Genomic DNA, 9,585 nt, shown 5'->3' with positions numbered 1-9,585 from the left:
TCATAACAATAGCAAAACTACAGCCATGACGTTGAAATAAAAATAATTTTATGATCAGGGCCATTACAGCATAAGAAATTGTATTAAAGGGTCACAACATTAGGAAGGTTGAGGACCACTGCCCTAAAGGGAAGAAGAAAAACTGATGTCTAAGTGAGCCTCAAATAACAAAGGTCATTAATTATTTGCAACACTTTGTCTGCTTCTTCCTCTATTTCTTCAGAGCTCAGAGCTCCACACACAGCTAGGCCCCAGTTTCAGTGGAACTGCCTGGAGGAGGAAGCTGTCCCCTTATAAGAGCTAAGACATGGTTGCCAAACACCTCCAAACTTCAGGTGTCGATTTGTATCTTCTCCCTTCCCTCTTTCTCCTCCATCTGTCATACCTTTGTGATTCTGCAATCAAACACCCCTTTAAGGGGGAAGGCCCCACGTGTATACAATCGTCTAACTCCTCCTTCCCATTTTTTCAACATTGGCCCTTTCTCAAGGAATTGCATGACTTTCCGGTTTTCATCAAATATCTTCACATTCCTTCAAAGGTAGGTGGCACTTGTGGAGAGTATCCATGTAAGTTGAAAAGAAGACTACAATGCATGAGTGAGATTAAGAAGTCAGTTTGGTGCAGCAGCAGGCCTGGGGACGTAACCCTGTTGAATGACTGTAACAAGAAAAAGGAAGCAGAAATGATAACCAGAAAGGGAATTAATCAGCAATAGACACAATCTGGAAGGAGATGCATGGATGCGTGTGTCAGAGAGGGAGACTCCTTTCCAGTCGCCTCCTTAGGTCACTCTGGCCAGTCTGTCTATACCATGTGGGCAGTGGGGTAAGTGCCACAGTCCATCAGATCTAATGCCAGTGTATTGCGGTCACATGTGTGGTCACTCTAGTCTTACCAAACAACGCAGTGTTCGTGTTGCTGGTTTAAAAGTAGAGAATGGAGCCAAGCATCCTGGCATACGCCTATATTCCTAGGATTTGGGTTGCTGTGACAACATGATTACCACAAATTCAAGGCCGGCCTGAGACCCTGTCTCAGAGGACAGAAGGAGAGTGAAGAAAAGGAGGAGGAAGGGTGGGGAGAAAGAAGGGAAAGAAAGAGGGGATAAAGGAAGAATGGGATAGGGAGGAAGGTGGCAGGGAGGAGATCCACAAGTCTAGGTAAACTTCTAAATCATCATCCAGGGACTTCATTGAATTCAGTATCTCAAATCTAGCTAACATTAATATATTTCACCAGATTGATTCTGTATCTGTGAGATTATAGACCAATTTTTTTGAAAGTGGGAAGCTCACCAAGGTCAGTGTCAGTTTGTGGGTCCTGCCTGGAGCCAGAGAGTCGCCATCCTGAGGGGCTTCTCCTAGCTGAGCTTGCCGGTGCTAAAACATTCTTAACTAGTACATGAGAATACTGTTTCCTCTGCTGGGTGGAAATACCCTGTGGTCTTGTTATCCCACGATATGGGATACTTCTGCTTCTAATGAAACAGCGCTCAAGAGAAAAACGTATGTAAAGGACAGAGTAAATTCATCAAAAATCACCAATGCTTTAAGAATTTTAGGAAAAATATTTCTGGGGAATTTGAGTTGAAGAAGAATTGCTGTTTGTTATCCCCCTCTTCCCACCCAGTTTTCTTCTCTACCTCTGATGGGACTCCACTAGAAATGTAGGATTTCTTCTCTAAATTTTGTTGTGTCAGAGGTGGGGATGGGAAAGTAGGTTAGGTTATTTCACTCTCTGACCATTTCTACCTTCAAATGAAACCTACAAGTGGGTTTAAAATGCTTTTGAGATGTTGGTTGGTTTCCAAGGTTGTTTCTAGTAACTTCTCTGTGTGTTTTTGCACCCTGTGTGCTTTGCCTCAATGCCATGAGGATAGCTGCCAGGTTAAGTGCTTTTGTTCCTTAAAAAAGGCATAATAACATAAAATGTTAGCCATACAAGCTCAAGAAGGACTGTGGGGGGGGAGGAGGGCAGGGTGGACTGGACTGGGGAAGTGGTTCACCATTGCAGAGCACGTGCTATTCTTGTAGAGGGTCCAGATTCAGTTCCCAGCATCCACAGCGCCACTCACAATCCCCGGGAACTCCAGAATTCTTGGGCTTTTGAACACATGTAATACAGATACATAGAAACACACACACACACACACACACACACACACACACACACACACACACACACACACCGTGACTCTGACCCTGTAAAAAACTTCATTTTTTTCCAGTCTCAAGTCAGACTTATTTTTGAAGACATGGGTTGGTACTAGGCTGCTCTCCCAGAGATCTCAACTGGCTTCTTTCTTGCTATCTGTCGGAAGGCAGGACCCCTATGCTGAAGTCTGTCAATAAGCAAGGTGAGTTTCCTACCCAATCAACTAATGAAGATCATTGGCAAAGACTAAGGTGCTTCTGGGGGGCGGGGCATCGGTAGGGAGCTAAGGGGCCTATTGCTTTGTTTGTTGCGAGACAGATTTTCACAATGTAGTTCTGCCTAAGAACGTCTTGCCTCTTTGTCAGGAGGGGCTAGCATTGCAGGAGTGCTCTCATGCCATAATAAATTTTCTTTTTTATGTAATTGTTTTTCTGTGGTGCCAGTGATAATCCAGGAACACCCTGAGTATGCTAGGCAAACACTACTACTGTGTTTCATCCCAGCTCAGGAGTTGAGTCTTGTGTCCTTCCTATTAATCGGCTATGGAGTGGTTTTGTTGTTGTTGTTTTGTTTTTGTTTTGTTTTGTTTTTTTGCTTCCTGAGATAATGGTCTTGTTTGGTAGCCCAGTCTGGCCTTGAACTTACAACAATTCTCCTCCCTTAGCTTCAAGAGAGATTACATTACAGGTGTGAATCCTCATGCCCCAACCTGGAACCATTTGTAAAATGGACACTTGAGAGACTCTAGTCCATTTGAAAGCAGCTTCTGGTCCACTAGGAAGTTGTCCCTTAGTTGTGGCTCTGCCTTCTAAATGAGGAACTGCTCCTTGTTCTATGCTGTCTTTATGCCAGGAGACCTATTTCAGGTCCTGAGAAGTTTCAAGATGTCTGCTTTTGTGCTCCCAATGCTGGGGGTTAGTGACACCAGAGATGGTATCTTGGATAGCTAATTCAGAACTATATCTACCAGATTCACCATTAGAACAGCATCAGGGGCATCTTATTTTGGATACATTGGTGACATCAACACAAATCTTAGTTTGGGAGGGAGAAACCTTTTGGGGGTTCGTTACATTCACAATTGCTACCATCTGTAGTTAATCTGCCATAGTTAGTTTGGCAATTTTCCAGGGCAAAGAAACCCTCTTCTAAAGTACCTAATGTGCTATGCAGAGAGGGAAATTCCTTCCTGTCCTATGAGAGATACTATCCATTTATTTTTATTTTCGTTAGCTAAATGACTTTTTTCCTGCAACATTAATGGGAATATATCCTTATGCAAATTTATTCAAATCAGAAAGCAAGTAAATTTTATCATTTTGAATCTAGGGTTCCACAATCCAACACTTCATAAAGGTTAAACAATTTTTATTATTTTTTGTTGTTGTTTGTGGTTTTTTTTGGGGGGGGTGTTGTAACTGCTTTGTTTTTGTTTTGTTTTGTTTTTTTTGAGACAGGGTTTCTCTGTGTAGCTTTGGAGCCTATGCTGGAACTCTGTAGACCAGGCTGGCCTCTAACTCACAGAGATCCACCTGCCTCTGTCTACCAAGTGCTAGGATGTACCACTGCCGCCAAGTTAATGATTTATTTTCAAAGAAAAGTTTATAAAGGAAATATAGAAGTTGTCAATGCCTATTTATGGAATGCATGATTACTCCAATTGACGATCATGACAAATGAAGCAATTTTCACGGCTTGCAAGCTGACAACTGAGTGGACATTAACAGTATCAATGAATAAAACATGATATTTCCAGTGTCGGATTCAACAATTTTACTTCTGACTATTATTTCAGTTCAGGACTGGATTAATGTCTCCATACTAGCACTTCTGAAAGCAAAATAGATTCTGCTGGCATGAAAGGAAGCACATTTATGTTTTAGATTAAAATTTAGAGTTCACGGGTTTGGAATCTATTGACGTGGATGTCGTATCTCTGCATCCTTATAACCAGCCTCACGATGCACATGTGGGAGGTAGCTGGAAACGGCTAGAGTCGGAGGCGTGGATGGGCGTGGATGGGCGACTCAGAGGCCTCTGAAGTCAAGCTCCAGTCTTGGCTCAGGGCAGAACCCGTTTAGTCCCGAGACCTGCTTGTTGCTCAGTCTACGGTGTTCCTCTGACAGTGGTAGACACACTGTAACCATAGGCACAGCCTCGGCCAGGGAGGCCAGTGTTCCTCCCAGGATCTCTTTCTGACCCTCAACTCGGAACTTGGGATGAACAACTTACAACTTTTTTTATTTGGAGAATGAATATTATTAGTCCGTATCAATTTGAGTGTTCATATTGCAAACATCGAAAGAGCTGCTGTTCTTTGTCCTCTGCTATGACTTCAGTACAACTATCAACTTAGAGTCCCGTCAAGTCGGGTGCTTCACCACATCCAGCAAGAGAGCCTCCCTGAGTGCAGCCTCGGAGTATCACACACAACTCTAAAACTACCTTGTGGAGAGGAGCTTCCCCAAGAGCAGGTGGGTGTCTTCCGGCTTTGCACGCAGTTCTGCGGAGACCAATGCGCAGCAGCAAAACTGGAAGGATGCCGGGAAGGCAGAGCCCACAGCAGTTCTCCCTTTTACAGGGACTGCAGCAGCAGCAGGAAGCACAGAGGACACACAGTCCTGGCAGAGCACACCGTGAGCCATTGCTTTTGCAAGGGATGCTGGGTGTGTGCGTGGGGTGCAGGGTGTGTGCGTGGGGTGCAGATTCTGCCCTGCATTCCACTTGGCCCTGGTTAGCCAAGAGAGGGTCAGGCCTGGGAGAGATGATTGAGGAAATTTAATGAAGTCTGTTTCTTCTTTCAAAGCAGTAAACCACAGGACACCTACAGGGAAGCTTTATGAGGCCTCCTGTCTCCTAGTCTGCTTCTGGTTGCCAGTGGCAGCCCCACATCCTCCCTGGCCGTGGGCTATGGAGGAAATGCCAGACATCTGCAACTAGTTTAGACTGGGTCTGAATTTCCCCAGGAAGTAAAGCCTCAGTGTGTGTGTGTGTGTGTGTGTGTGTGTGTGTGTGTGTGTGTGTGTGTGTGTGGAAGAGACAAGACACTATCACCCATCAATTGCCCAATTCCTGGGAAAAAACCCTGAGGAACTAGGTGGCTTGTTGCTGGGGAACTTGGATTCTGTTGCAGAGTGCAGCATTTGGTTGAAAATTTGGTTGAGACAGAGAACACAAGTTCCCTAAGCAACCGTGTCTGGAGATGCATTTGAGGCAGAGGAGGACACAGCTGGTTGCAATTTCCCTCATTTTTTGCTGAATTTTTATGTTGTTGAATATTTACAAAAGAAGGTTCTTCCTGCGGGGAAGCAAGAAAGTCAAGAGAAGCAGACAGAAGAAGGAATTCTTCCACAGTGACCCAGTGGGGTATAATACAGGGGACATCTACACCACCACATCACACGCATGAGCACTGTCTTGAAGAATTGCAAGCACACACTGCTGTAAACAGCTCTTCCATGGCCCTCTTCTGACTTCTCCGGGCACCAGGCATGTATGTGGTACCCGGCCTAGCAAAGCGAATACATCAGATACAATAAATAAATCTAGATGGCAAAGCCCATGTCTCTGAGATGACCTCAGCCTGATACTTGGGACACACACAGTGAGTGGGGGGAGAGAGTCATCCCCAGAAAGCTGTCGTCTGAAATCCACATTCATGCACGATCAATCAATCCGTCAAGCCATTCATCAATCCATCAGTGACATAAACATTTCAAGTTAAAGCCTGTGTTGGTGAAAACTTAGAAGTTCATTCCACTTTATTGAAGAGCAGCTTATTATTCTGTGGATATCACATTTATTTTGCATTTATTTGTTAAATACTCGGAGGAGCGACTATTAGCAAAAGTTTTGTGTGCACATAGTACCAGGCCTTTGTGCTACCACATCTTCACTTCTCTTAAGTACTTAGAAATGAAAATGCTAGATCACTCGACTTCATTGATTTTTCTCTGCTGTTCATCCATCCCTTGCTCCCTTCCTTCTTGCATTTACTTGTTGGTTTTGTATCTTGCCTTTTAAAACTTTTTTGAAGTTATATTTTACTGATTTCGTGTGTATGTATGTGTCTGCTGGTGTATACTTGTCACAGTTTACATATGGAGGCCGGAAGACAACCCAGAGCCAATTCTTTCCTGTTACCTCTGAGATCCAAGAATAAAACTCAAATTATTTGACATCTTTACTTGTTAAGGCATCTCACCAGCTCTTCCCCTAGATCATAAGTGGATTTTTTGTATTGTTTTGTTTACTAACTTATTCATTTGTTTACTTGGTTTTTGAGGCAGAATTTCATGTAGCCCAGGGTGGCTTAGAACTTCCTATGCCTGTTGAGGCTTGACCTTCAACTACTGATCCTCTTGCCTCTACCTCCTACGGGTACCACCATTGCTGACTTTAGGTGAATATTCAACTTCCTTCTTTTCTAGCATAAAAGCATGTCAAGCTGTAATGTTTCCTCTAAGGACTGCTTCGGCTGCTCTGCACACGGTTTTATATACAACAGCCCTTGCTTTACTTGCAACTGTAGGGCCATGAAAATGAAGATACAGATTGACAGCATGCCAAGGGACCATAATAATAGTAATAATAAGAGGGAAAAATTGAAAATTTTCTGTGACTTTTAAAAAGATTTTTAAAAAATTCTCACTGTCAAAAAGAAAACATTCTCACTGTGTGTTATAAATGTGTAGAGAATTTTACAAATGACGAAACCAATGCTTTGAAGTTTCCTATAATTTAAAATAATATACACATTCCAGTGTTTGCTTCTTTGTAACTATTTGTCAGGGAATACATGTGAAATTCCCATGTTTCCATTTGGGAAAACAAAAAAGCTTAGAAGTTAGATGGCAATGACAATTTTACTTTGTGGAAATGTGTTAATTCATACTTAAAGATTATGAAATGCAGCTGGGTGATGTTATCACACACTTTTAATCCCAACACTTGGGAGGCAGAGGCAGGCAGGTCTCTGTGAGTTTGAGACCAGCCTGATTAAATATAGAGTGGGTTCTAGGACAGGATCCAAAGCTATACAGAGAAACCCTGTCTCGAAAAACACAAACAAACAAAAGATCATGAAATGCCAACTTTTGTATTATGTACATATTCACACAATTAAAAAACTTACCAGGAGTCATTTGAACAGTGTGTTGTACTTCTTAGAGTAAAATTTATAATATAAAGTACTTTGGTTGTTTTACTGTGGCTGGGATAAAACAGACAAAAACAACTTAAGAAAGTTCACTTTAATGCATAGTGCAAGCATCATCCCTCACCATGGGGGAGTCGAGGCAGAAGAAACTGGAAACAGCTGGACACGTCACATTCAAATCAGAAAGAGAGGGAGAGGAATGCATGCCACCACTCCTCCCTTTCTGCTTTTATACAGTCCAGGACCCCAGCTGGGGAATGGTGCTACCCAGAGTGGAGGCATCTTCCCACATCAGTCAATGAAATCAAGATCATCTCCCAGAGACATGCCCAGAGGACGGTCTCCCAGGTGACATGGCGACACTCGTCATCTTGCAGAGTAAGCATCTTTCCTATGACTTAACTGCCACACATCCTTCTCAGTGCCCCTTTGCAACTTGATAATGTGAAATCCTGAATGCCATCCTTGTGGGAAGATTTTTCTAGTGCCGATTCTTTTGGAATACTTTTATCATTTGCATCATAAGCAACCTCTTTATGTCACTTGCACCAAGCTCCCCTCAAAAGGTGATAATGTTAATATTCTCGCTTTAGACATTTCTCTTCTCATCCCATTTGTCTTCAATTCAAATATTTCACTTCTCAATTTTTTCTTTCTTTCCTTTCTCTCTTTCTTTCTTTAGATGATCTATTTTGTAAAGTGTCCTGTAAGTTTCTTGGTAAGAAACAGGAAACGTCTTCAAACGTATGTGTGTGAAGGGAGTTCAAGATGCCTAGTAGCCAGTGACCACTAGGGTTCCGAAGAGCTGACAGGGGTGGTTCCAACTCATAACACACATCTGTTATTTGCCTAATACTTTCTGGAGTGACAAATTAACAATGACGAAAACAGTTTCTAGAATATGTAGTGGATAGTAACTAAAGTAACTTAGGTATGAACCATGTTGTTTAAAGACTGGCATGTTTTTTGGTAACTTAAGTCTATTCATTCTAGAATTTGTTCAAAATAACAGAGAGCCTAACCCATGTTCTCTTTATACTAATGAGATTTTTAGAAATGTGTTGGCTAATTTTGGAATATTTGGAGAGTCTATCAGATCCTGTTTGTTATTGCCTTTATTTTAATTGTACTTTTGGCAGAGGACATAGGACATGCCCTGTGTGAATAAAAGGCTTTTAAATACATAGACATGTTTTGTGGTCCAGCATGTAATCTACATCAGCAGATGTTGCATTTGTGTTTGCAAAGTATGTTCTGTTTTTATTGGATATAGCATTCTATCAGGGCAAGTTGGTTGATGGTGTGGTAAAGCTCAGTAGATCTTTACTGATTTTTTTTTCTGTCAAGTACTAAGGGAAAAGGTACTACCAAAAGTTTTCCACTTGTAATTGTCAGTTTCAATATTTTTTGTCATAATCAATTTTTATTACTTTCTTTTAGCTGCGCTGAGAATTGAACCTAGGACCTCATGTCTGCCAAGCAAGAGCTCTACCGTTGAGCTACAGTTCCAGCTGTTTTCATCTATTTTGAAGCCTATAATCAAGAGTATGTAGTTTTTGGATAGTTGTGACGTCATGTTGAATTGGCCACCCATCATCATTATGAAATGGTTTTATTGACCTCTCATTCTCAAAGTCTCTTTTTCTGACTTTGACAGAGTGAGCTTGTCTTTCTTGAGATCAGTGTTAATAAACGCCCCTCCCATATATTTAGTGGGTTTTATTATTTTGACTCTTGCTTGTTTTTTTTTAAGACAAGGCTAGCCCCAGCTAACCTTGAACTAACAGAGACCCACCTACCTTAATCTCCCAAATGTGCCATGATGCCCAGCCCCCAATACTTTGATTTTAACCTGTCTGTGTCTCGGGTATTTAAGAAGCATTTTCTGTAGTAGCTTGTAGCAGGCTATGGTTTTTATAAATTAGTCTTTGCCTTTTAATGACAAATGGATAGAAATGGATATGACAACATGGAAGCCAAATGTAATATGTAGACTCTTTACTTTCCATGAGATTTTTAATAGAATTAAATTGATTTATGTCTACCACCCTAACTCATTTTTTTTCTTGTCTGTTTCTTATTTTCCCCATTCCCACCATTATTTCTCAAGAGGATGACTCACTGTGTAATCCCCATGCTGGTCTCGAACTTACGACAGTCCTCCTGCCTTAAACCTCCAGAGTGCTGAGATTATAGGCGTGAGCTACCTTTTCTGATTTTCTTTTTCTTCTTTTACATTGAACATGTGATTTCTGTAATTGGCTTACTCA

At 41.8% G+C, this 9,585-nt stretch overlaps 1 long non-coding RNA gene across 1 annotated transcript; it reads left to right on the top strand.

Moving 5' to 3' along the window:
- Window positions 1-729: 729 nt before the first annotated feature.
- LOC110339847 lies at window positions 730-9,368 on the top strand. Its single transcript, XR_002381796.2, has 4 exons — window positions 730-828; window positions 2,231-2,359; window positions 7,553-7,693; window positions 8,756-9,368. It is a non-coding gene; the product is annotated as an uncharacterized LOC110339847 (long non-coding RNA).
- Window positions 9,369-9,585: the final 217 nt, after the last annotated feature.

This window comes from Mesocricetus auratus, unplaced genomic scaffold (genome assembly GCF_017639785.1).
Source record: "Mesocricetus auratus isolate SY011 unplaced genomic scaffold, BCM_Maur_2.0 Super-Scaffold_100018, whole genome shotgun sequence".
Lineage (NCBI taxonomy): Eukaryota > Metazoa > Chordata > Mammalia > Rodentia > Cricetidae > Mesocricetus > Mesocricetus auratus.
This window is presented reverse-complemented; position numbering and strand designations above follow the sequence as displayed.